Below are 25,378 nucleotides of genomic sequence, written 5' to 3'. Positions count from 1 at the left end.
TTATTATTTAGCATCAGATTCCTCAAATTGGTTCAAAACTAGCTCAATTCCAAAGTGCTCTGCCTAGGCTGAATCTTCCAGAGTGTTGAGAAGTCTGGTGTATGTGTGGTTGGGGGTGGGGGAGGCAGCAGAGAACAGAAGAGAAATTTGGCAAGAGAATGATGAAGAATTATATATCGGGGATTCTCTCGAAACCCATTTATTAACTACACATTATAGCAATTATGATGGAAATATATTTAAAAATAGACCATACACTCATGTGATAAAAGTGTGAAGTGGTACAATGGTAGAAGTTTGCTCTCTCCTTCCTTATGTACCCAGTTCTAGCTCCCTTGTCTAGCCATTTTCATTAGTTTTTAGTGTGTTCTTCCACAATTTCTTTATGCAGATATAGCTTCAGCTCTTCCTTTCATGAATGTGATGAATTACTGTGAAGTGTTAGGTTATGTAGAAAACATTTTCATTCTTTTGTTAATATTTGCATATCATTCCACATGTCTGTATTATGATTTGTCTCAGCCCTTATTGAGTCTCTAATCTCTTATTTTATATGCAATGTTATTATTAGTAACTTTTTGTACATATAATACATATGTGCAAGTGAACATGTAGACATAATATGTAGGAATCAGTTTTTAATAAAAACGGAAATTTCAATGAAGCAAAATTAAATCAGATACTTGCCATTATATTACACAGGGAAATATTTTCATTTTCAAGCTTCTTTTATGCCTAGTCCATATTTTATAATAATTATTTTCTTTTCTACTTAACATTTGAAAGACATTAATTCTTTGTTTTAAAAATATATTTATTTTTATTGGAAAGGCAGATTTACTTTAAAGGAAAGAGAGAAGGAGAAGCAGAGAAAGATCTTCCATATGCTGGCTCACCAAATAGCCAAAACAGTCAGAGCTGAGTCGATTCAAAGCCAGGAGCCAGGAGCTTCTTCCAGGTCTCCCACTTAGTTCAGCACTCAGTTCAGTCAGGAAAAGCCACTGTTTCTGCTAGGACAGGAGGTGAACTGAGTAGGGCTGGCTCATGGACCCCCTGGTATGTGCAAAATCTGGCATTGGGAGAGGTTCTGATGGAGGAGCCTGGGCAACTCCTCTGGCAGGACACAGACCTGGCAGGTAAGCGCAAGAAATATGATAGGAGACATCCCAGAACAGGCCATGGAAAGTTACCCACTGGCATACATTTGGCATGGGTCGGGGGAAGACCAGGCTGAATCAGTTCACATCATTCACTGGCAAATCCAAGCACCAGAACAGTGTGGGTCGAGACAGGTTTGGTCGCAGCAAAAACTAGTGCACAATAAGGAATGCCAAGGTGAGGTTGCCCGTACCGGATGTAATCGCAGTGCCCAACCAGCACGTGTGAGAACCAAGAAGGGAGGGGGCGGAGCTGGCAGGGGAATAAGGGGTGGTTCCCTTGCTGGACAGCTACTCCCACTGGAGAGTGTGAGCTGGGATGGGGACAGACCAGATTAGGCAGGGCTACAACACCTGTGCGCCTCATGCAGACCAGAACAGGGAAAAGCCAGGCTGGGCTGATTGTTCCTACTGGTGCAAACAAAATTAGAGTGGGTGAGGGTTGTTTGGGCTTAGACACAGCTTCAGCTGGCAGAAGCTGGCACTGGGGTCTAATTCTGTCAAGTCAAACCACAGAACTACCTGGAGAGTGCATAATCCGGGAGTGGGAGAGGCCTGGGAAGGAAATAGTGGGCTCCTCCTTCTTGGGTTACCACTCCCATGGGAGGGCATGAAAACTAGGACGTGGGCTGGGGTGGCTAGACAGATACCCAACAGCATCTGTGTGGGCTGCATAGTGGAGCTGGTTAGATGGAACAAAGCTTTAATACCCATTGACATCTATGAGAGTTGAACAGAGCGTGGGACAGACTGGACTACTGCTACACTGACTGGCAAACCAGGGGAGGGGGTGGGCCTGGTGGGGATTATTGTGGGTCGCTTCGACTAGGCTGCAGCTCCCACTGGTTTATGCTAGGGCCGAGTATGTGCTGGGCAGAACCAGGCTGGACTGCAACACCCATTGGTTCCAGTGGAAGTCGGGGCTGAAAACAGAACCAGCCCAGCAATTGCAACCACTAGCTGATCGGGGCGATGGACTGTGCCGGGCCCTGTACTTGCTAGTACATACAAAAATCTGGTCTGAGAACACCTCAGACAAAGTTTCTTTGGAGATCTCCCTAATTGAAATGCTGGACTCAGAACCCTAACCAAGAAAAGACAGCAGACAGAACAGACAGAACAGGTCAATCAGCCATCTCAGCTATATGTTGGCAATGAAAATACGGGGCAAACGGAAACTCTATGATGGACTATGTCAATCAGTGGATTCTTCAACAACCTCATTGTGCTTGGAGTGGCAAGATTGGCAGTGATTCATCATTGGTGAACCATCAAAACCACTTGAGCAAGAACCTCAGAGCATGCCCTACATCTGGGACCTGGGGAGGATGGGAAATTGGGTGGGCCTTCTCCCTTAATACCCCCCTTTAAACATGAAGGAAACAATATGGAAATAATAGTCTTACCCACTTCCCTATAGCCCTTGAACCTTTTTAACCCTAATTAACTATGTAAAGATTGTCCAAAATACAATTAAAAAAAAGTTTGTGGAAGGACGGGTTTTTAGTCCAACAGTTGAATACTGATTGATATGTCTATGTCTTACATTGCAGTGTCTATATTTGATTGCTGGCTCAGTTTCTTGATTCTAGCTTCCTGCCAATGTAGACCTTGGGAAGTAGTGGTGATAGCACAAGTAATTGGATTCCAGCCACACTGTGTGAGACCTGGATAGAGTCCCTAAATCCAAGCTTTGCTTCTGTCACGTTCCAGCCTCGTTGTGGACATTGTGGGCATTTGGGGAGTGAGGTAGCAGATGGAAGTTCTCTCTCTCTTGCTCATGTTGTGGCTCTTTCTCTGTCATTCTGTCTGTATCTCAAATTAAAAAAAATTAAACATTTCAAAAATAGATATGTGGAAAAATGCAATGAAAGAAAAGATTATTTTTTGAAATCCATTAATGTATATTTTCTTGCCAATACACATTGTCTAGGACATTTTGAACACACTTTTTTATATAACTGCCGGTGGTACAAGGCAGTTCATGGACCAATGAGCACACCCCAGGTAGGGCTGTAAAAGTTTAGGGAGCCCACGGGGGGGTGGTGAGCTGTCATGGAGGACTTCAAGGACAATATTTGACCTATATTAAAGTATCTAAGAAAGTAAGTATAAGCACTAATGTTATTCAAATGCATCAGTGGTTTGTATGAAAATCATAGTTGATTTTGCATGATTGGTTTGTTTGTAAATTGTAAATGTTTATATGTTTACTGCCATCAGCTATATTATCCCTAGAGTTTCCAAATGTGAAAAGGAAGTGATGTTTGGAATTGATTTTTCTGGGTTCTAAGAAGTATGTGGAATTAGCATTAAAGTTGCATTCTTAATTCACTGGAAGGTAAATGGTCTTAAAAGCTGACCGTAGTGATCTCCTTTGTAATAAATATGAAAATAAAAAATCCCATATATTTAAATCTGGAGGAAAGTATTGGTTGCTCTTATCCTGTAGGCATCTTTGGGAGACCAAATTCTCACTTGCTTACTAAAGTCTTAACCTAGAGCCACATGACAATGTAGCCACAAATTTTTTCCCATTGGTAGGCAAAACAAACGAAGCACAAGTGCTCATAGAACATTCCAAAGAGTCAACAGAGAGAAATGGAAACTATTAGAAACACGATTGTGTTTGGAAAGGGAACATAAATGTAAGTAAAATGAGGAATGAAAAGTCATCTATTATCTATACTTAAAGTCTCCGTTAAAAATATTCCTTAAGTGTTTCCCCTGATTTTATGAAAGTAATATATACTTATTGCACTCATTTGGGAAAAAAAGAAAAAATTAAAAAGAAGCTAAAGATTATTTAATCATTTAATAATCATTGTTAATCTTTTTTTATCTTCTTGGCTAGTCCAACTTTTAAGTGTTTAGTGCATGGGTAGGGAACATTTTTTTTTCCCTGACCAGGGCTATTTGAATATTTATAACATGATTTGAGGACTATAAAAAATTTTCAACCTAAAAAATTAGGCTGCTCTATGGATTTATTGACTTTCGAGTTCTGCCTCTGGTTGCCTTGGCAAGGCTAGACCAAATGATTTTTCAGGTCTTAAGGGGCCAGCAGGACAAATCTTCATGTGGCGATTTCTCATTTACCCTTAATTGAACTTTAAATGCAAAAGTTTTCTTTGGAGAGTGAAGCTTTTGTTAGAGAACTCCATGCAAGATGGGAGAGCAATGATGAGGCATTCCCTGCCTCTGGAGATCTTTAAATGTAGTAGTAAATTATGTCTTGTAATCAGTTGTTAATGAGTTTCAAAAGTTTTCTTTGCTGGCCTGCCTTGGTAAGGGGTTAAAATAATCCAGCTTGGTCCTGAGTCAATGACTAGCTGCTGATTTGAACCGAGCATCAATCTGCTTCAAGTGCTTTTTGTGTCTACATTTGAGTCAAAAAAGGATGCTGATTTAGAAAATATTGGGAGTCATCAGTCAGCAGGGACCAGACGGGCAGGCTTCTGGAGTAGACTTCAAGGGTCTTCTTCTCTTGTCAATGAAGTGGATTTATGGAATCGTGTTGCATGTGTTGTATGGACTGTTCCCATGCTTTGTAAATGGCTGAAAGTAGCTTCATATACTGTTTTGTTCAGTCCTCAGAAGGAATTTTTTAGTGTTCACATCTGTTGCAAATGAGTTGTCCAAAATAGTTAAAAATGTTTGGCCTAGGGTTTGATATTCAGCACTTATTAATCTTGAACTTTATAAATCAGAATCTCATTCTCAGAGGAATTTTTAAAAAGATGTTGTTTCCTGCACAATTATTGCCTTCTTTGATCTCATACTACATTTGGCCCTTCAGATAAGGGAGACCAATAATTCCTCAGCTATAACTTTAGCAACAAAGATAACTATCATACACTGTGTGACATGTAATTCATTATTCAGTTGTGAATAATTGCTGTGGTCTTATATTAAATGTTTTGCAGCTCTTCATGGCTCATTGAGCTAACATAACAATTATGATTGTATGTGTGTACACGAAGGGCAAAAAAACCTTTGTTTTGTTTAAGGAAATTTAATATTTTAATCAAAATATTTTAAGACATACTAGTAGCAGAAAATAACTATAGTGAAGTGAATCTCTGTGTTACCTAGTTATTTTACTTTATTTCCTTCAATAAAGAGAACGCTTCTCTTTGATTTATCCAGTAATTCACATGATTGCCTGTTGAATAAACTGGATAAATATGCAAAAGCAAGATTCAGGCTTTATAAATCTTATGATTGACATTTAATGACATTTTGTCATTCCTCCCTCAATATTTTATAGTGTATTGTTGAGTTCTTTGCCCAGCATAAAAACTTCTTTGGAATGCAGTGGAAAACAAAGGATTGGTTCAAGAGCTGATCAGATATTTAAAGACAATATTCTTACAGTTTTCAGTTCACCAAGTAAAGAATTAGTAGTCTGGAGATGCCTGGAAGAGCAGTTTCCTAATTTTGAATTTTTGGCAAGCTGGAATTCCACCTGCTAAAATTTAACAGAGAAGAGATTGTTATCCAGTGGGTATTTTTGCAACCTTCTGTTTGGTACTCAATAAAACAGATTGTATTACTGTGCGGGAAAAATTTAACTTGCTACTCATTTGGGTATTAATCTATCAAAATATTTCCTGGACTTATTTTACAAACTAACAGAAGAGCTATTGTAGGTTTACCATCAGAAAGTTCTTAGTTCATATTGATATTTTTAATTTCTTAATTGAATGATTTTACTTCCTAGCTTAATGTAGACATTATTTTCACATTACTATTGAGTGAAGCTAATTTGTAGGTTGAATTGGATTTTTGTTGTAAACTGAAAAGCCTTTTTGTAGCCCAAGAACAGTTTCTCCCCTGGACTCTTAATGACTCTCGCTGTTACCTCTTTCCCTTAAATGAGACTCCTCTGGCCCTTCGTTTCTACTTCTCACAAGTAAAGCAGCCATTTTGCCATGAAAATCATGAAGAGCCTTCAAAAAGTCACACACACACAAAAATGAGCCTGATCTTTTAATTGCATTTTTCCAACACACATTGGAAGGACCCTTATAGATACTCAGTCTTTGGGACCAATTGACTCCCAAACATTTTAGGAGGGAAGCAGATGTCTAATATGGCAGCAGAGGAGAAAGGAATTGATGAGTCATGAAGTTGTCCAGCACAGACATCAGAACAGAACTCTGGTCACCCACAATGCACATCTGAACCCCAGTTAAAAAAGACTTGACTTCCCTTCATCCCCTAAAAAGTCAATTATGTTGTAGTCAGTCCTGTTCAAATATTCATGTTTAGCATAAAAATCCAGATCAAAGCTTTTAATGTTTTTCCTCTCAACACATCTGTGGGCTATGTGATGTTTTTGCTTTCTTTGTACACAATCTGTAGCACAGGAGGTTCAAAATTTCTTCAAACTCAGAAAATAATTATTGAAAAATAAATAAACCAGTATGAACTAACTCCAATCTTTAAAATGTAAAACAAGAGTTGTTTGAGTTGTGTTGTCCCTGCTCTTGCTCATATCCAATTGGTGTATACACCCGTGTGTGTTCGCATGTGTGTAGAACTTGTGTGCATGCATGGACTATTGAAAATGATACTTTTAAACACTTGGTTTTTCTTTTTAAAAAGTTTTATTTGGGGCCTGGCGCGGGGGCCTAACAGCGAAAGTCCTCGCCTTGAATGCCCGGGATCCCATATGGGCGCTGGTTCTAATCCCGGCTGCTCCACTTCCCATCCAGCTCCCTGCTTGTGGCCTGGGAAAATAATCGAGGACGGCCCAAAGCCTTGGGACCCTGCACCTGCAAGTTCCTGGCTCATTGCTTCGGATCAGCGCAGCACCGGCCATTGCGGTCACTTGGGGAGTGAATCATCGGACGGAAGATCTTCCTCTCTGTCTCTCCTCCTCTCTGTATATCTGACTTTGCAATAAAAACAAATAAATCTTTAAAAAAAGATTTATTTGTTTTATTTGAAAGGCAGATTAGATTTACAGAGGAGGAGAGACAAAGATCTTTCATGTTCTGGTTCACTCCCCAAATGTCCACAATGGCCAAAACTCAGCTAATCGAAAGCCAGGAGCCAGGACCTTCCTCTGGGTTTCCCATGCAGATTCAGGGTCCCATGGCTTCAGGTGAACTTTTACTGTTTTCCGAGGCCACAATCAGGGAGCAGAATAAGAATTAGAGCAGCTGGGATGTGAACTGGACCCCATATGGGATCCCAGTGGTTGTAAAATGAGGATTTAGCCATTGTGCTATTGCACCAGGCCTGAAAAAAAAATGAAAAAAAAAAATGAAAAAAAAAAAAAAAAAAAAGAGCAGAGTCAGTGTGTCAAGTTGTCCGTTAAATTTGAAATGTATTGAGTGACATAGTCATTGATTTTGGTAGCAAATTCCAATGCCTTCAGCAGTAACTTTTTTATATTCTTAAATTGTTATCATTATTTCTCATATGATTTTGAAGCTATGAGGATTCTCGCCTCCATCTCTCTTTCCTCCTCCCCATTTCTCCCCCACACCATTTTCCCTCATATTGTTACAACAGTCACAAGTCCAACATTCTGCTATTTAAGTGTATCATGGGATTGTAGGTATAAGAAAAAGTAACAAATCTAGTATCATAATATCAAGCTATATTTTAGTTTCATTGGGAGACTTCTTTTATTTGACAGTAGAGTTGTATAGTACAATTATCTTCACTTTCTGATATGCTAGTCTCCATTACACAGTTCATCATGAGAATATATGAATATTTATATATTTATCTACAAACCTATTTTTTGTAATGTAAGTTCTTTTTTTGAAATTATGTTTCATGATACAGTTCCATGGGCTCAGGGATTTCCTGTTCCTATCTATTTGTTTTCTATTTTGAATAAATGTTGTCCTATATCAGAGAGAACATATGATATTTGTCCTTTTGGGATTGGCTTATTTAATGGCGCATAATGGCTTCTAGTTGGGAAGATTTTGTGGAAGATGGTACAATGTCGTTATTTTTAATAGCTGAGTAGTATCCCATAGAGTAGATGTACCACAGTTTCTTTATCCATGTACATATATGTCATATGCTGATTTCACTTCCTTTGGATATAATCCCAGAAGTGAGATAGTTGGGTCATATGCTAGATCAATTCTCAGTTGTCTTAACACTCTCCATATATGCTTCTGTAGTTGCTGCCCTGGCCTACACTCTCACCAACAGAGAAGTTCTCCCCTGCATCCACAGTAGCAGGCAACAATAACTTGTCTTGGTAAATCTTTAGCTATGTAGCTCCAACTTTAAGTTCTAGGCCTTGGGCACTATTTGATGGTAGTAAGCCTAATCTGTTCAGACAAGGTTTTGTCAGAAGCAAATTGATACGTAGTAATGATCTTGCCATAATCCTTATCTTTGAAATTTCTCATGTGGACTGCATGCATTGCTGAACTGCCAGGATGCTGAAATGTAAATAGTAAAAGAATTTTACATTCGAAGGACTTTATAGTCTCAGACCCGTGACACATGACATGCCATTTCCTTGAGATTCAATCATTTTTCCACAAAGTGGATGAGTCACCTACCTTCCAGGGATTTTGTGAGGGAAAATAATTAACTAAAGTGAAAGTGCCTAATAAGGCCTGGCACTTAGTTGATACTCAGCACACTTCACATTTACAGACTTTGAAGGGTGTTATTGCTGACCATTCAGCTATTTTTTTCCTACAGAATGGCATTAATCTGTATTTTGTGTTTTAGCTCATTGATCTCAATGTGGTCCAACAGCAACTATCTGTATTTTGGTTTATTTGCATCATCTGATGAAGCTCAAATCAGGAGAGAAATAATAAACAGTATACTTCTTGTGAAACTTAGTGGACAGGGGCCTGGCAGTTGTGTTTTCTTCCCGAGAGTTTAATATGTGTCTAATTTCTTTCCATGCAGTGGCCATTTTCTTCAGTGTTTTTATTGTTTTTCTCTGGGGCCTCCTGTATCCATCCTGCACCACCCCCACACCCTCAATCCCCAACACAACCACCTCATTTCCTTTCTAAAATTGCAGAAAATCTCAGAGCTTGGGAGGTGGGCAGGGCTGGAGAAGAGAGTGGCTGCTTTGCTTTGTTTACCTGGTTTCCAATATTTCGCCTGTCTGCTCTGAGAGCTTTGAGAGGCCCACCTTCATGCTCCATGTCCTCCTCTGACATCCCTGGATCCTGTTTGTGACGGGAAGACTTGACCCTCTATTTGTAAGTCACTCCATGGCTTCTCCAAAGCTTAGAAAGGATTGGATCAAGGGTAGGCCTGTCCATCCTTGGAGATCATGGGACATTCTAGATACCATCCCTCTTCCCAACTGGTGTTTGGATGGAGGCCGACATCTCGGATGCCACAACCCCTTGGTCCAGGTCACCTGGTGTCTGGTGGGCACTACTTTAAAGAACGAAACAACGAAATTTTTTTTTTGCCTTTTGTGTTTCTGCAAGTTGCCATATTCATATAATTACAATAAGGCTAATGGCACTGGCGATCCTTGCCAAGTTGTATGACTTTTAGTGTTATCTTGATTTAAAAAATTATTTATTTTACTTAAAAAGTTAGAGGTATATATAGAGTCAGAGAGAGGTATAGACGGAGAGAGATCTTTCATCTGCTGGTTTATTCTACGAATAGCCAAAATGGAGTTGGGTTAGTCTGAAGCCTGGAGCCAGGAGCTTCTTCTGGATCTCCCATATTGGTACAGAGGCCCAAGGATTTGGGTCTATTATTTGCTGCCTTTCAAAGTACATCAATAGTGAGCTGACTCCAAAGTGGAGCAGCTGGCATTTGAGCCGGGATCCATGTGGGATGCTGGTGTGATAGGCACAGGATAGGCTTGTTGTGCCATTGTGCCGGGCTCATCTTCATTTTTTAAAAAAGATTTATTTATTTTATTGGAAAAGCAGATCATTTTTATGGAGAGAAGGAGAGAGAGAAGGATCCATTCACTGGTTCACTCCCCAAGTGGCCACAGCAGCCAGAGCTGAGCCAATCCGAAGCCAGGAGCCAGGAGCCAGGAGCCAGGAGCCAGGAGCCTCCTCTGAGTTTCCCACATGGGTGCAGGTTCCCAAGGCTTTGAGTTATCCTCTACTGCTTTCCCAGGCTACAAGCATGAGGCTGGATAGGAAGTGGAGCAGCCAGGACACAAACTGGTGCCCACATGGGATGCTGGTGCTTGCAAGATGAGGTTTTGGCCATTGAGCCATCATGCTGGCCTTCATCTTCACTAAAACGGGCTCAGTTCCATGTGGACTGAGGGAGATAAGGTGCCAGAAGTATTGAGTTGGCACATTGCAGGTGCTTACATACACTTGTTTCATTAACCTAATAATAAAAATAAATTTTGATAAGGATTAGAGGAGCATCAGAATACTGTGTGTTCCTAGCTAAGCAAAGGCAAATTAAACCAATGCTGCTGGAAACGCAGCAGGAGCTCTTCAACCTCCTTTGCTGACTTCTGCCTTCAGCATTATGGGTGGCAGAATTGGACCGACTGGTCCTACACCTGTTCTGTGCTTTAAGCCACTGCTGATTCTTGTAATTGCAGGGATCCTTGGCAGAGAGAAGGCAGCTGAGAGTGGCAGGATTTTCTTCTTTGCTTTACCAATGAGCCATAACTCTTTTAGATTCACTGTTCACATGTGGCCTCCAAGCAGACCTGGCAGTTTCCATCCATGGTGCAGGCTGGGAAAGGTAGGGTCTGGAAAACTCATAAAAGCAGACTGAGTGGTAAAGGAAAATCAATCTTCTCCTGCTTTGGACCAAGTTGACGAGAATCATTCTCCCTGATTCTCCATAAATTGGAACAAGGCTTAGGACACTAATCCTCCTGTAATACCATTTGAAGACGAACACTGACATTTGTGACATTTAAATAACAGTTGAAGTCTGCTATTAAACCAGGGTCTCCAACTGTTTAACCTCTGACCTTGTGTACTATTACCCTTGGTCCAGTGCATACAAATGCATTTATTAATGCATTTCAGCTTTCTGTTGCCACATGCTTATTTACGTTGGCTGGATACATTGCTTAATGTAAACCGCAATGCACCCAACACAAATTTGTTTTAAAACTTTTAACATGATACATTCTCAGGCTTGTTTTAGATCATTTTTATTCAGCCAAAACTAAGCAAAAATTGAAGCAATTACACAAAAATCTTCCTGTGATTGGGAGAAAGTGTATTTCTTAAACAGATTATTTAGAGAGAGAGAGATGTAAAGCCATTCATTCATTCAATGCATTTGTTGAAGGATTTTTAGGTATAATATTGTGCTACATCCAAAATAAGGAAGATGTTCCCCTGTCTCCCTAAACAACTGTAACAGTGCAATTCGATGGCCTTACCCAAACACCTTAATTTAGTCTTGGCCTAATTGCACATACAGAATCTTCATTTGATTCAAAAAAAGCTAAGCCTCAATTTACTAGAGTTTTGGTAATTAGTAAATTAGGTATTGAGGGATATGAATATTTTACATTAAAGTGTATATATTTATAAAAGCAGTGTTGGTGGTAAAGTCACGAGTGACTCTTCCTTCCTTTTATGGATATTTTCCCAAATAGGAGGAAATAAATCTTGAAATATTCTTTATTGTTGCATGCATTTCATGAGCATCAACAAAACTGTTCTTCATTAGACACAGAATTGATTTGGTTTACTTTATCATTACAGTCACTTCAAAGGCTGAGACTCTAGTGTGGCTTAAAAAGTAAATCCATTCCAACTTACAATGGTGGTTGATAGGTATAGGTTGGATGATGGTCAGCCAGTCTTTAGGGGTATAAATTCAGTAAGATGTTTAATTTCTCCAAGCTCTGTCTTTATTTTCCATAAAATGAGCTAACATTGCTTACTTTGCTGAGTTGGTAGGAGGATTGGAGAAACCCGGCTGTGTAGATAGGCAGTATAGAGCCTGGTACAGCAGAGGCCCTGATCTCATCACCGCACTTTAAAGTATTTCTACCCTCTCCCAGCTTTGATCCTCTTCCAGTTCTGCCCCTTCTTACAGAACAAGTTTTCTCTTGTTAGGTCAGTTTCTAAACCAGGAGCAATTTTTGTTCTTCAGGTGGTATCTGGTGATTCCAGGGGATTGTTTTCTAACAACCTTTGGTGTATGTGGATGCCATAGCATTTGGTAGCCAGAGACCATTGATGCTGTTAAACCTTCTGCACTGCATAGGAAAGTATTCTTTTCCCCTAACAAGAAAGACTTATCTAGCACAAAATGTCAGTAATTCAGAGGCTGGGAAGCCTTGCTTTGGATCATGCCTGGGTTCCCAAGACTCTGGAATGTTCTCCCCAAACAGCTCATTTCCAGGATCTCTAATATTCACATGTGGGCCCAACGAGTGGATAATTGGGAGAGATGTGATCAAAACTGGGTGTGTGGCATGGGGTGTCCATGTGCTTGTGTGAGGTTCCTCTCAAATGCCTTGAGTTGAGAAGGGAAACGGCTGTTGGGTCAGCTCTCTCTTACCACCGTGTTTCACTGTGGAACTTGGAAGACTGAAGATTCTGGGATCCAGCCTTCCAAGTTGTTGTGGAAGGTACATTTGTCAAGTTTGGAGAATGAAACATTTTATTTAACAGCATGTAACCTTGATTTATAATAGTAAGTGTTTATATATATGGTATACAGTAGCCTCTACAACTGAGGTTACTCAGTTCCAAGAGCTCAGCTTTGTCTAAGGCAGATGATGCATAAATAGCTCTGTAGCTCATGTGCTGAGGCTCAGGGTGGGTTGTTTCAGTTGCTAGTTTGTTCAACAATTTGCGATATTTTTTGAAGTTATATAACATTTATGGTGAAGAGTCTCATAGCAACATCTCTTTCTGAGGGCTTTACCTTTGGCTCAGTCTTGGGCCTCTGACAGATGTGTTAGCATCAGTTCACCTAAGCAGAAAACTTCAGGATATCTTCCAGGGAACTGAAAACTGATGTTCAGAATCAGTCTGTGAATGAGTGGTTTGGAACACAAACATTGCTATTGGATAAGCATTTGTCACCAAAGAGAAAGGCAGTATATGTGCGGTGAGTGGAGGGAGAGAGGAGACGAAACACCTGCTCGTTGCTTGGGTTCCTAATGGCTTTTCAGGTCCTGGAAAGATCTTTGGGTTCCATTAAGTATCTCAGTTCCTTCCAAAAATTTCTCCTGTTTGCTTAAGCTGGATTGAGTTGATTTCTGTTTCATGTTGCCACAAGGACTTTGATTAAGAGTTCGTCTTGCATCTCTGTCTTCTGGTGATGTGCCTCGGATCTTGGTGCCTTCTTTGCATGGAGGCCAGGTTTTGCTCTCCCAGTGCACTGACAGTGCGGTGTATGGAGCCCAGGGCTGGATGTCATGTTTTTCTGCCAGCAGGACCCCTTTGTCATTGCTTAAAACAAGGGCCTGACCCCAGGAGCTGTCCAACAGTGAATAGATAGGTAACATTTTCTACCTCATACCCTTCGATTTGCAAGAAGCATGATAATTCAGGCCATGTTCTACCATAAGATGTGTTCTCTTCCTTAGAAACTTGCATTTTAAAACTGTGTCTATACGCTTCCAAACATCTGGTTAAAACTCCTCAAATAAATAGATAATTGCATCGCGGGAATTCATGAATAATAAATAGAAAATAATTTCACCCAGACATGTGCATCTTATTAGATTGTCATCTTGAATACATGTCACTGCAGACCAAGTGGAAGCAGAACATCCAATGACTGTTAAGATGCTGGCACGAAGGCCAACCTCAGACGACACAAGGAGCGTTGTGTTGCTACTGATAAGGAAACTGACTCTGCTGATGACAAAGATGGAGTTTAAATTTAGGACTCTCTGCTTCATAAGTTTGAGGACAGTTGTAAGTACTGAAGCTGGTAAATACAGAAACCGGTGGCCAATGTTGTGCAGTGCGATACGCTGCTGCTTGTGCCATCTGTATCCACAGGCGAGAGTCACTTCAAGTCCTGGTTGTACTGCTTTTGATTCAGCTTGCTACTAATGCACCTGAAGTCAGCGTGCATGGTGACTCACATACTTGTGTTCCTGTCTCCCAGCTGGGAGCGCCTGATAGAGTTTTTGGCTCCTGGCTTTCTCCTGGCCCAGACCTGGTTTTTGTGGCTGCTGGGGGAGGCAAAACAGCCTTTTCTTGTCATCTCTCTGTCCTTCTCAGTCACTCTGCTTTTCAAATAAATGAGTATATAAAAAGAATTAAAAATTGATCAGCGATTTCTTGTGGAAAAGAACTGGTGGGAATGCTATTATTTAAATTCGTTTGTGTCATGCAAAAAAAAATTCTGGGAAATCACTTAGGTATTTTGTTATATTGCTTAACAAATATGACCTACAGCCTCATCAGAGGGGTTAATTTTGTTTTCTTCTCGTTTGCTTACTTGAGGTTTCAAGCTATCTTCAGTGAGATTCTGTGGATTCATCAATTTAGCCAAATGTCTGCTAATGACAAAAAAAATCAAAGTGGCTTCTAGATGTAATATAGATATTAATTGGTTGCATTGTGCTTACTCCTCCTTCTATCTTTGCTAGTATTCTCTTAGTTTCCTTCCCTCATTTTGTTCGTTTTTCCCTTCTCATCTTTATCTTAGCTGTTTACTCAGTGTCCATCAGTTTGTTGAAATGGCTTTGTTGAAGTTTATTTTACATATTGACATCCTAAACAAAAAGCAAATAAATTCCAAAAGTTAATTCATTAATTCTTAACTAATTTATGTCTTTCTAGGCTTAGCCTGACAACATTCTTAAATTTAAAACTGAATGTATTCACAAGTCCATTTATAAAAATAGATATTTAGAGTAAGCTTGTAATTACATGTGGATTGCTAAGCCAATAATTTTATGATTTAATTTTGTTCTCCAGGTTTTTAGTCTACAGGAATATCTAGTTTCACATGAAGTAGCTATAGGTATTGAGTACCTGGCTTTTCTTTTAAAAATTCACTTTATCAGGTGTTAATCATAACTAGCAAAATTTAAACTCTTACCAATTCTGCCAATTTCAGGGGAAAAATAAAGTGTTAATTAATGAATTGCCTCCACTGTAGGAAAAAAAATGATGAATCTTTTCACCACTTAGCAGTGTAGGGATGCTCCAAATATACTCTGCTTTTTCCCCTTGGAGTTATTTATTGGCTGGGGGTAGGGTAGACAAAATTTCTTTTGAAGTTAAACATCTTGCTTGGATGAGCAGCTATGTTGCATCAAATCAAAGTAATAAAAAGACAAAATGCTTTATTAAATCTTCTTTATCACTATATTGTGCTCCAATTGGACGATCTAATTAAATACACAGTTGAGCCTCTTTTCATCTGAAGAGGAGTGCACAGACTTTCATTATTAAAAAGGTTTGCACAGAAACGAATACAGTGCTGTCTTGCTTCCAAGTGTCTTTGTGGTGCCTCCTTCCTGTTTTGCTCTAATTGTTATTGATGTCTTGGCTGCCACTTCATGGCTTGATACTAATTAGTTTTTTGATCTTCAAAGTATCTGTAAAGCACTAATATGATTAATATTCATAATACCATTCTGAGGTAGGCACCGGAACAGTCAATATTCTTTTTGAGGACGTGAAAATAAAATAAAAGAATTTAAAATTGCATTTATTTTCATGCTGTTGAACACTTTGCCTTCTGATTCTGAGTTTCCACATATCCAAGTTGGCACTTCACCTCTACACCCCTCTCAGATGCTGCCAATTCATTCTTCATAACAAGAGACTTCTTGAATCATCAGCATCAGTGTCAAGATCATTATCAGAAAATTGTAAAAATCTTAAGCAGAATCTGACTGGTGGTTGGATTCTTGGGTTCTTTCTAGCTCCTCTTAATTTAATAAGCATCCCCAAGGTATTAAATCATGTTTTCAATACATTCTTGAATAAAGTCAATGTTATGTAGAACTCCATTTTGACTGGACCACATTAGGGGTCACAAACTAGCCGCTTCTTACAGATCTCTACTGGCCAGCCAGCTGGTTTTACATATATATATGTATATATATGTATGTATATATATACTTTTAAAGTTTGCAGTTCTTGTGATGTTATCTGTGTTACTTCATGCATCATAAACCCTGCCACCTTCTGTTGCATTACAGAGGATTCATTCTGCATAATTTATGTTACCTGCTTCACTGATGAAGGCATTTGAGTTTCCTGAACTAAACAGAGAAGGAAAGGATTATCTTGTTTCCCCCAAACCATGTCAAATTTGGTAAGTTTGCAACATTGGAAAATTATTGAATGTTTTCGACATTATTTCATCCTTGACACAAAAATGATTCTTCTCCTTTTATTTGTCAAATTCTTATTCCTTTATTGCTTTTAGCATTCTCTGGGGAATGTAATCTGATAAAGGAATCTATGCTGAACTGAAAATGAATGTACCAACTGAAAAGTTAGAAGAGGATGGCAACTATGCCTTGCACTCTGGCACCTGCAAACTCTAGAGCTTTTGGAGAGGGCATAACTTTGGGAGCATAACTGAAGTCTCAACACACAAATGATGTAGCTGTGGTTGTTGGCCTTCATGTTTCTTTAGGTTAACATAGAGTTGACTTATGTTTTCACTCTTCAGCTCAGATTTCTACAAAATTGGAAGAAACCAAGTTAAAGTTTAAAAAGGGAAGCTCTAAAACATGTTTATTTATACTTAGATTTCACCTCTCCCTAGCATATTTTGGAGTGGAAAGCAGAGGAAGCTGGGCAGACCCTCAAACATTTTAGTTTCCATTGTGAATTGGATGCTGACCAGCCCAACTCTAGCAGTTTCAGATGCATACAGATTAGTGGATGTCTCAGATGGAAGAGCTGGGAGGGAAATGGCACCTGTGGATGAGAAATGTGCATGATTCTATTCTTGGTCTATTTCAGAATGGAGCCCAGGTCTGAGATGAAAGCACGAAGTCACATCCTCACTGTGTCTCTGCACTTGCTCCCTTGGTATCTGCACTTTTCACCACCCCTAGCTGGGCTGTGGTTAAGTCAGTATATGCCCTCAGAGGCCCATGCAGAGCAAAAACAAGTCATTTCCTGGGACACGTGCATCTCAGTTAATTCCTTTGGCCTTCAAGTTTTAATTTTTACAGGTTTCCAGCTTTAGTTTAGCAGTAATTTGTGATCAAGGTTAAATTAAAGTTTATTTTATTTTCAATGACATTTTCACAACTAATTTGAACTTAGGTCTCTCGTTGGAGAAATATTTACAAAGAAATAACATCAAATTGCATGGTATAAATGCCATGCCATTCAACTATGTAAATAGCAGCCAAGATGTTTAATTGAAAATAAAACACTGGTAAAATGTAAACATCATTTTTGTTCCAGTTGATCTGAGTGCAGACTTCAATGGCACAAATGAATGCAGTAACTGATGGTAGAAGTTAGAGTTTGTAACAGGCTCCAATAACTCTCTTGTGTCTGGAAACTCTTTCACTCATTGCTATACTCCCCGATGCTGTTCAGTCCACTTTCAAAGCACACTCATTCTTTGTTTTTAAGATCGACTCTCTGCTATTCCCTATACTGGCACTTAAACACACATCTGAGCATGTCGTCTGAGATTTGCCTTCTCCATGCATTGAGCTATTTCTTGGCTGTAAATCAGATGTCTCTGGGGGCTTATGTAGTGGGTCAACAGGCTGGTCCTTTGCCTTATTGCACCAGCATCCCATAGGGGCACTGGTTCATATCCCGGAAGCTCCACTTCTAATCCAACTCACTGCTCCTGGCTTGGGAAGACAGCAAAGGGTGGTTCATTCATTGGATCCCTGTACCCACTTAGAAGACCTGGAAGAAACTTCTGACTCCTGGCTTCAGACTTGTGCGGCTCTGGCCAATGAGCTCATTTGGGGGAATGAACCAATGAATGGAAGATCTGTCTCTCTCTCTCCTTCTTTCTCTCTGTAAATTTGACTTCCGAGTAAAATAAGTAAATCTTTAAAAAAATTGTATGTCTTTGTATATTGCTTCGTTCTCTTAGGCCAGCAGTTCAAGACATCAAAGAGGTCAGGGAGAACATCCATCTCATCTGGGCCCCTGTTTCAGGCAAAGGAAAACAGCTGGAAGAAAAAAATATTACAGCAGTTACAGTAAGATATGGATAAAATGAAAACCATTTCTTCTTTTTAAAAGGCTTATTGATTTTTTATTGGAAGGGTTGCTTCAAAAGAGAAGAGACAGAAAGATCTTCCCTCTCCTTGTTCACTTTCCAAATGGCTGAGCTGATCCGAAGCCAGGAGCCAGGAGCCGTTGGTGAAGGGTCCCAAGACATTGGGTCATCCTCTGGTTTGCTAGGTCATAAATAAGAAGTTGGGTCAAGCTGGGGCATGAAGCAGCATCCATATGGGATGCTGATACTTGGAGGTGGAGGATTAGTCAGTTAAGGCAATGCACTGGGCCCAGTAAAGTAATTTCTATAGTAACAGTGCACCTGACCAGATTATGTTGATCTGTCCATGTACTGAATCTGTCATATCTTAGGTTTCCACATCTACAGCTTCAATCATGGACTGAAACCACTTGAAACAAAGAAACTGTGCCCATGTGTAACATGTACAGTCTTGTCATTATTCTCCAAATAAAACAGTGTAACAATAATTCGCACAGTATTTTATGCTATTGTGTAAAACAAGTAATCTAGAGATGATTTAAAGTACATGGGAGGGTGGGTGTAGGTTATGGATGAATTCAGGTTCTATGTCATTTTATGAGGGACTGGAGATTCTATGGATTTTGATATCTGCAGAGAGTGCTGGAACTAATTTTCAATGGAGAGGGTCAGCTCTTGGTGGAGCTCTGTAATATATGGAGTGACCTCAGCACCCCAGATAAAATCTCACAGATCGGAACTTGATACACTTCATATTAGAGAAAACAGACACCCTTGGTTATGGGATATGGAATGTATAATTACCTTGAGGGCAATTTTCTAAAAATATTTACTTTAGGGGAGGGGTCCATTATTTCAGATTTATGGGATATAATTTTGGGGGGAAAAATTGTAGCACAGGTGGAGAGTTATTGTAATGATCCCAACTAATTACATAATTTATCTTTAAATTATGTTGACATGAGCACTTTTCTTACCTTTCTTTAAAATCCTTAACCAGGGGCTGGCATGGTGGTGCAGTAAGCTAATACTTTGCTTTGTGGTGCCAGCATCCCATATGGATCCCAGTTTGTGTCCTGGCTGCTCCTCTTCCAAACTTGCTCTCTTCTTGTGGGCTGGAAAAGCAGTGGAGGATGGCCAAAGTTTTTGATATCCTGAACTCACATGAAGACCTGGAGGAAGCTCTTGGCTTCTGGTTTTGGATTGGCTCAGTGAACCAGTGGATGGAAGAACTTTCCTATCTGTCCTCTTTCTGTAATATTTGTCTTTCATAAAAAAATAAATAAATCTTAAAAAAAAATCTCTAGCCAGGAGTGGGAATTGGTGTTGTAGCACAGTGACATAAGTTGCTGCTTGCAACAACACGTCCCATATGAATGTTCATTTGAGTCCTTGCTGCTTCTTTTCCAACCAAAATCCCTAACACTACATTGCCTGGGAAAGCAGCAGAAGATGATGGTCCAAGTGTTTGAGCCCTTGCTGCCTGTGTGGGAGACCTGGCTCAAGTTCCAGGTTTCTGGTCCAGCCTAGCCTCAGTAGTTACAACCATTTGGGGAGTGAATCTGCAGATGGAAAGAATCTCTTTCTCTCTCTCTCTCCCTCTCTCTCTCCTCTTTCCATGTGACTGCCTTTGAAATAAATAAATCTTTAAAAACCACAAATTGTAACCATAGCAGCAAAGTATTGTGACTCACACAGTTAAGCTGCTATTTGGGAAGGCTGTAATTTCATACTGGGGTTGCCTAAGATTGACACCTGCCTGTTTTTCCAATCCAGATTCTGGCTAATGGGCTTGTAGTCAGTAGGTGATGGTCTATGTTTTTGGTTCCTTGTCACCCATGTGGGAGAAATGGATTAAGACCCAGGCTTCTGGCATTGGCCTGATTCAGTTTTTGCTGTTGCAGGCACTGGAGAGTGAACCAGTCAATGAAGGACCCCTGTTTCCCTACTCTATCCCAGTCACTCTGTCTTTCAAACAAACAAACAAACAAACAAATAGAAATTTTAAAAAGTTATAGCCAGAAAAGAAGTATACTTTATTAAAGAGCATAGATCTGGGCCCTGTGCAATAGCCTAGTGGCTAAAGTCCTCGCCTTGAATGTGCCGGATCCCATATGGGTGCCAGTTCTAATCCTGGCAGCCCTGCTTCCCATCCAGCTCCCTGTTTGCACCTGGGAAATCAGTAGAGGATGGCCCAAAGTCTTGGGTTCCTGCACCTGCATGGGAGACGTGGAAGAAGCTTCAGACTCCTGGCTTCAGATCGGCTCAGTTCTGACTGTTGCAGTCGCTTGGGAAGTTAATCATCAGATGGAAGATCTACCTTTCTATCTTTCCTCCTCTATGTGTATCTGACTTTTCAATAAATAAATCATTAGGAAAAAAGAGCATAGATATGGAACCAGATACCTTAAAGTGGTTATGAAACTTCAGCAAGTTACTTAAATTCATTTCTCAGCTTTCTCACTGGTTAAACCAGTGTAAGAATAAGATCTAATTCATTAGGCTGTTGTAAGGATGAAATGAGGTGAAGTGGTGAGAATAATTTCTAGTATGAATGTAATAATTACTCATTTAATTAATATGTAGTTATTAAGGATATTGTTATTTAATATGTACTATTATACTTTACTTTCTATTTTATTATATTGTCTTTGTGGGAAACATTTTTTTAAAGATTTGTTTTATTTTTATTGGAAAGTCAGATCTACAGAGAGGAGGAGAGACAAAGAAGATCTCCCATCCATTGAATCACTCCCCAAGTGGCTGCAATGGCTGGAGCTGAGCCGATTAAAAAACCAGGAGACCGGATGGGAAGTGAGGTTGCTGGTATTAGAACCGGCACACATAAGGGATCACAATACATGTAAGGTGAGGACTTTAGTAGCTAGGCTACCATGCTGGGCTCAGAAACATTGCTTTAAGAAAACAAATCCGACAGTAAGTTCTCACTGCTTCTTTCCCACAGTGAGTCTCATTTTTAAAGGTGTTATCATCTTCCAAAAATATGCTAAGATCTGGCAAAATTCTTAATATAAACTCAATTTCCCTAGTGGAGGGGAGCATCTTCACTTCAATAAGCCAATATACAATAAAATGTTGTATTGAGCTTTTAAAGAGTTGACTTTTGTTTTACTAAAATGGTAAAAACATCAGAGTAGTCTCATGTTCAATTGTATTTTTTCTATCATTTGTTAAATGTTAATGTGCAAATAATGCTTTTATGCTTTGTGTCCTATACAAATAACAAGCTAATCTAACAAGATTCACCTGATGTGAAAAACGATAAAGAATTGTATCAAGATTATCAAACATGGGAATATAATTGGAAGATATACTTTTTGGTTGAGGAATGATAGATCTCAGGGTAGGTTAATTTTTCGCTTTGCCATGTCCCTCTTTGATTGGAGTTAGGCAGAATCCAGGAACCACTGTGTTATAGCACTTGCTGCAGTGATCATCTTGGTGTGAGGGACACCTATTTTTCTAAAAAATAATATTTATTTGGCTTTTAATGCTTGTTATATAGGTGATGGGATTGCAGACCCATGTGGGATTTTTGCATCCTACACACAGCATTTAATTTTTGAAGCTCTAAATGAATTTTTCCCCAGAAATAGAACACTATTTTTCCTGTCTCCTGTTCCTTACTGAAGCAAAAAGAAGGAATAAAAAAAAAAAAAAAAAACAAAAAAAAACCAAGAAAATTTTGTTTCAAAGGCTTTTGTAAAAATGAAAACAAGTGTGTGTGTGTGTGTGTGTGTGTGTGTGTGTGAGAGAGAGAGAGAGAGAGAGAGAGAGAGAGAGAGAGAGAAGAGAGAGGTTTCATTATCTATTTTCACTTTTTGTTAGTTTCTGATCCCGTTTTGGGAAAGCCTTTCTGTTTAGCTCTCTGGGGAGTTACACAACTGGCTAAGGGCGCATTCTTTGTCACCTGCCTTTTCATGAGGCACCTGTGTGGTTTGAATTGGGGCAATGAACCACCATCTTTAGGATTCAAAGTTTTGAGCAAATATTCAGGCAAGGAATTGATGGAGGGTGCGTTAATGACAGCAGTGGCCACAGTGGAATTTCTGTGGTTGCCCAGCTTATGTGATCCTAGGCTCCTGAGCATTTTCCCAGTCTGTTTCCACCAATTCTTCAAGCCTCTGTGGACCTTATTTAATACTCTCCCACCCTTTTTTTTCCTTTCATGATAAAGTACGTTTCTATTTCTTGTAACAAGAACTTTCGTTAACGTAACACATTTCGAAGCCCATGAATAAATACATACCAGCATCTTACATTGAATTTTCACCGCAGTCAATGGTAATCAGAGCAGCTTACCCTTTAAAAAAAATGTTTATTTGAAGCTACTAGCTAACATGAAATGAATCAGTTATATGCTTCTGTAGGCACACAAATGTGCTTAAATGGCTTTTGGTTTGTAGTCGAATCAGCTGGCATCCACTATAACTTGGTCTGTATCTCAGCCTTCGCTGATCTCTTGGAATGAGAAATTTGATATTATTGGAGTGAGCCACACTAATGTCTTGGGAAGGTGGGAGAAGGTAAATTAACAGATGTGTAATTGGCTTCAATATTGTGTTTTTCAAAAGTGAAATGTCTGTAGTGTTATTAGCTGAGATACTGTAGATAGTTCTACATGTCAGGAACAATTAACACATGTCCTGTGGGTCTGATTACCAACGTTAAGGAAGTTCTGCTCCATATAAGCCCCAAAGCAAAGCCTCCAGGAAAGTTAAAGGTCCCTGTTCCACTATTAAAAGGGAAAGTAATGTGCCCATTTTGATTGGCTATAAACTTTGACTCATGGGACTTTGTTCTCAAAGGTGAAAACAAACATTAGTAGAGACAAGTTGTTTTCCTTGAAAATTCTTAAACCTTTAGTTAAAAACATTTATTAGAAGATTTCTTAAAATTAAGCCAATATTACCCACGGCTAACACAGGAGAAGAACAGTTAAAAAAACCAAAGCGAAGAGTTTGTTTAAAATATAGCACCAAAGAAATTCTGTATGTTTTGGCTATTGCCCAGAAGAGTGATAAATTTGATATTTGATATGTGAGACTGTGGTAGGCATTGCATGAGAACTTGTAATCATGAAAAAACTCAGGAGTGATTTAAAGTGAATTTATGAGACATTCTGATTATTATGTATCATAGATACTTGAAATACAAAAATAATTAGGTGAGAATCACACAAACACAGTGAATCAAATGTATTAGTAGAAATGTGTGGTAATATTCAGAGTCTCCAATAGATGTGAGTAGAAAGAAAATGGAGTTGGATCATAAACACGCCCTGCAGCTCCCAGCGAATTTACCAACTGCACAACTAACCTGGGACCAGTTGGCTCAAGCGCAAAGTGAGAAACATGGAATCTAAGAATTCAAGCTTCCTTTTAGCTCTGAAATCCTGTAGTCCTAAATTTAATTTTTCCATAAGATCAATCTTTCGTGGAGGTGTTTGATTATGTTTTTCTCTTTTTCAGGATGAAGGAGAAAAGGAACAGAAACAAATCAGATGCCAAAGCAGAATGAATAGCCCAAAGTGCTTGGCTCTGAATGGGTCTGTGAAGGCAGCAATCTAACTCATGTTCTTGTAGTCCAAAAGTGACAGGTGGGAGGCATTATTCCTCCAGCAACCATCAAGACAAGAAGTGAGTCTGCTTCTACAGTGGAAAAATTCTGGTGTCAAAACAGAGCGCTGTGCTAGATGGGCGATTTCTGCGTTGTTCACAAACACTCCGTGGCTTTGAACGAACAGCCTTGGCTTCTGTGAGCCTGGTGTTATGGAAGGAGGGGGAAGCCACCAAACGACCAACATCCTTTGGGACTCTTACATTCTTTGATTCAAAGAAACCATGTTTTGGGTACAATGATTCGCTTTTTCTGGTAATCTGACGTTCAGTTTTCCTTATTTAACTTGCAATGCTGTCATTCCAAAGGGCTTCTTAGAGATAGCTCCAAAATTTGGATTCTGTTTCCCATTTTAAACAACCATAGGCAAATTTTTGGAGTTTTGCTTGGGGGGGAAAAGAAAAAAGCTAAACATATGATTAGGCAAACTGTAAAGTTGTAGGAAGATAGAGAGATTAGACATTTTTTTTTCTAGCAAAGGCATTTAAGTGGTAAGAGGAGAGTGAAAGAAGAAAAAAAAAAGCACGAAGAAAGAAGTGGGGGAGGAAGAGGAAATAGAAGTAGTGCAGCCCCTCCTGGCCTGCAGGTCTTTGAAGTAAGGCCAGACTGCAGCAGAGGATTGTGGGAAATGAGGTCAAGAGAAAAAAACAGCTGGAGGCCCTTTGTTCAGAGGTTAATGGTTATGTGTCAGAAGCTCTTTATCAGAGGAAAATACCCTGGGCAGTTCTAGATACTTTTTAGAGGAACAAACTAATTTTGTGGAAATTTCCTAAAGTTTCTATGAGAGAAGAGTTCTTCAATTTATAACCTAAATGTAAATGTAATGTATTTAAATAAACACATGCAGATATGATACATGTATAGTAATCAGAAGATCTGTTTTAATTAGAAATGGCAACACACTGTGGAAGAGGTCTGGTGTTTCATATTTTCAAAACAAGGGTTGGGTGAATGAAGCGCCGATAGTGATCTGAGGTGCCTTTTCATTGCTCACCAGCATCTGTGCTGTTTCCACAAGTTCAGCAAATTAATAGCCTTGTAAATTAAAAATAAGGACAATGATCTTTGCTCTTCTAAGACAGTCTGGTTCCTGAGGGATTCCAGCCAAAGGTCAAGGCTAAGTAAATGTGAGTTTGCTAAAGCAAAATCTATTTTTTTTTTCAGATACCTTGGTGAGTGAGTGTGTAAAATGAGCAGTTTGCTACAGAAACATTAGGAAAGTTTGCAGAAGGTATAGGAGGCAGGAGCTCCAGTGCTATTTCCTCCAGTTATCCGAAATGGTTTTTTTTTTTTTTTTTTTTTTTTTTTGAGAAAACAAACATCTTCTCTTACTCTGTGTGTGACATCAATGAGGTGGAGTTTTGGTTTGTGTGGTTCCTGTCAAACCTGAGAGCTCACAGGAGACCTCCATCTCTGCCTGGTTAATTTATCAGGCCCTTTGAAAGCAAGGCACATATAATCCATACATTTCT

General features: G+C 39.4%; 1 long non-coding RNA gene across 1 annotated transcript in view; it reads left to right on the top strand.

Moving 5' to 3' along the window:
* Window positions 1-25,152, top strand: part of LOC131481385 (uncharacterized) — a 53,795-nt gene extending 28,643 nt beyond the window's left edge. The window contains exons 3-4 of the long non-coding RNA XR_009246274.1: window positions 16,255-16,370; window positions 23,759-25,152. This is a non-coding gene — a long non-coding RNA (uncharacterized LOC131481385). The remainder of the gene's footprint in view (window positions 1-16,254; window positions 16,371-23,758) is intronic.
* The last annotated feature ends 226 nt before the right edge of the window (window positions 25,153-25,378 follow it).

Source organism: Ochotona princeps, chromosome 11 (genome assembly GCF_030435755.1).
Source record: "Ochotona princeps isolate mOchPri1 chromosome 11, mOchPri1.hap1, whole genome shotgun sequence".
NCBI lineage: Eukaryota > Metazoa > Chordata > Mammalia > Lagomorpha > Ochotonidae > Ochotona > Ochotona princeps.
This window is presented reverse-complemented; position numbering and strand designations above follow the sequence as displayed.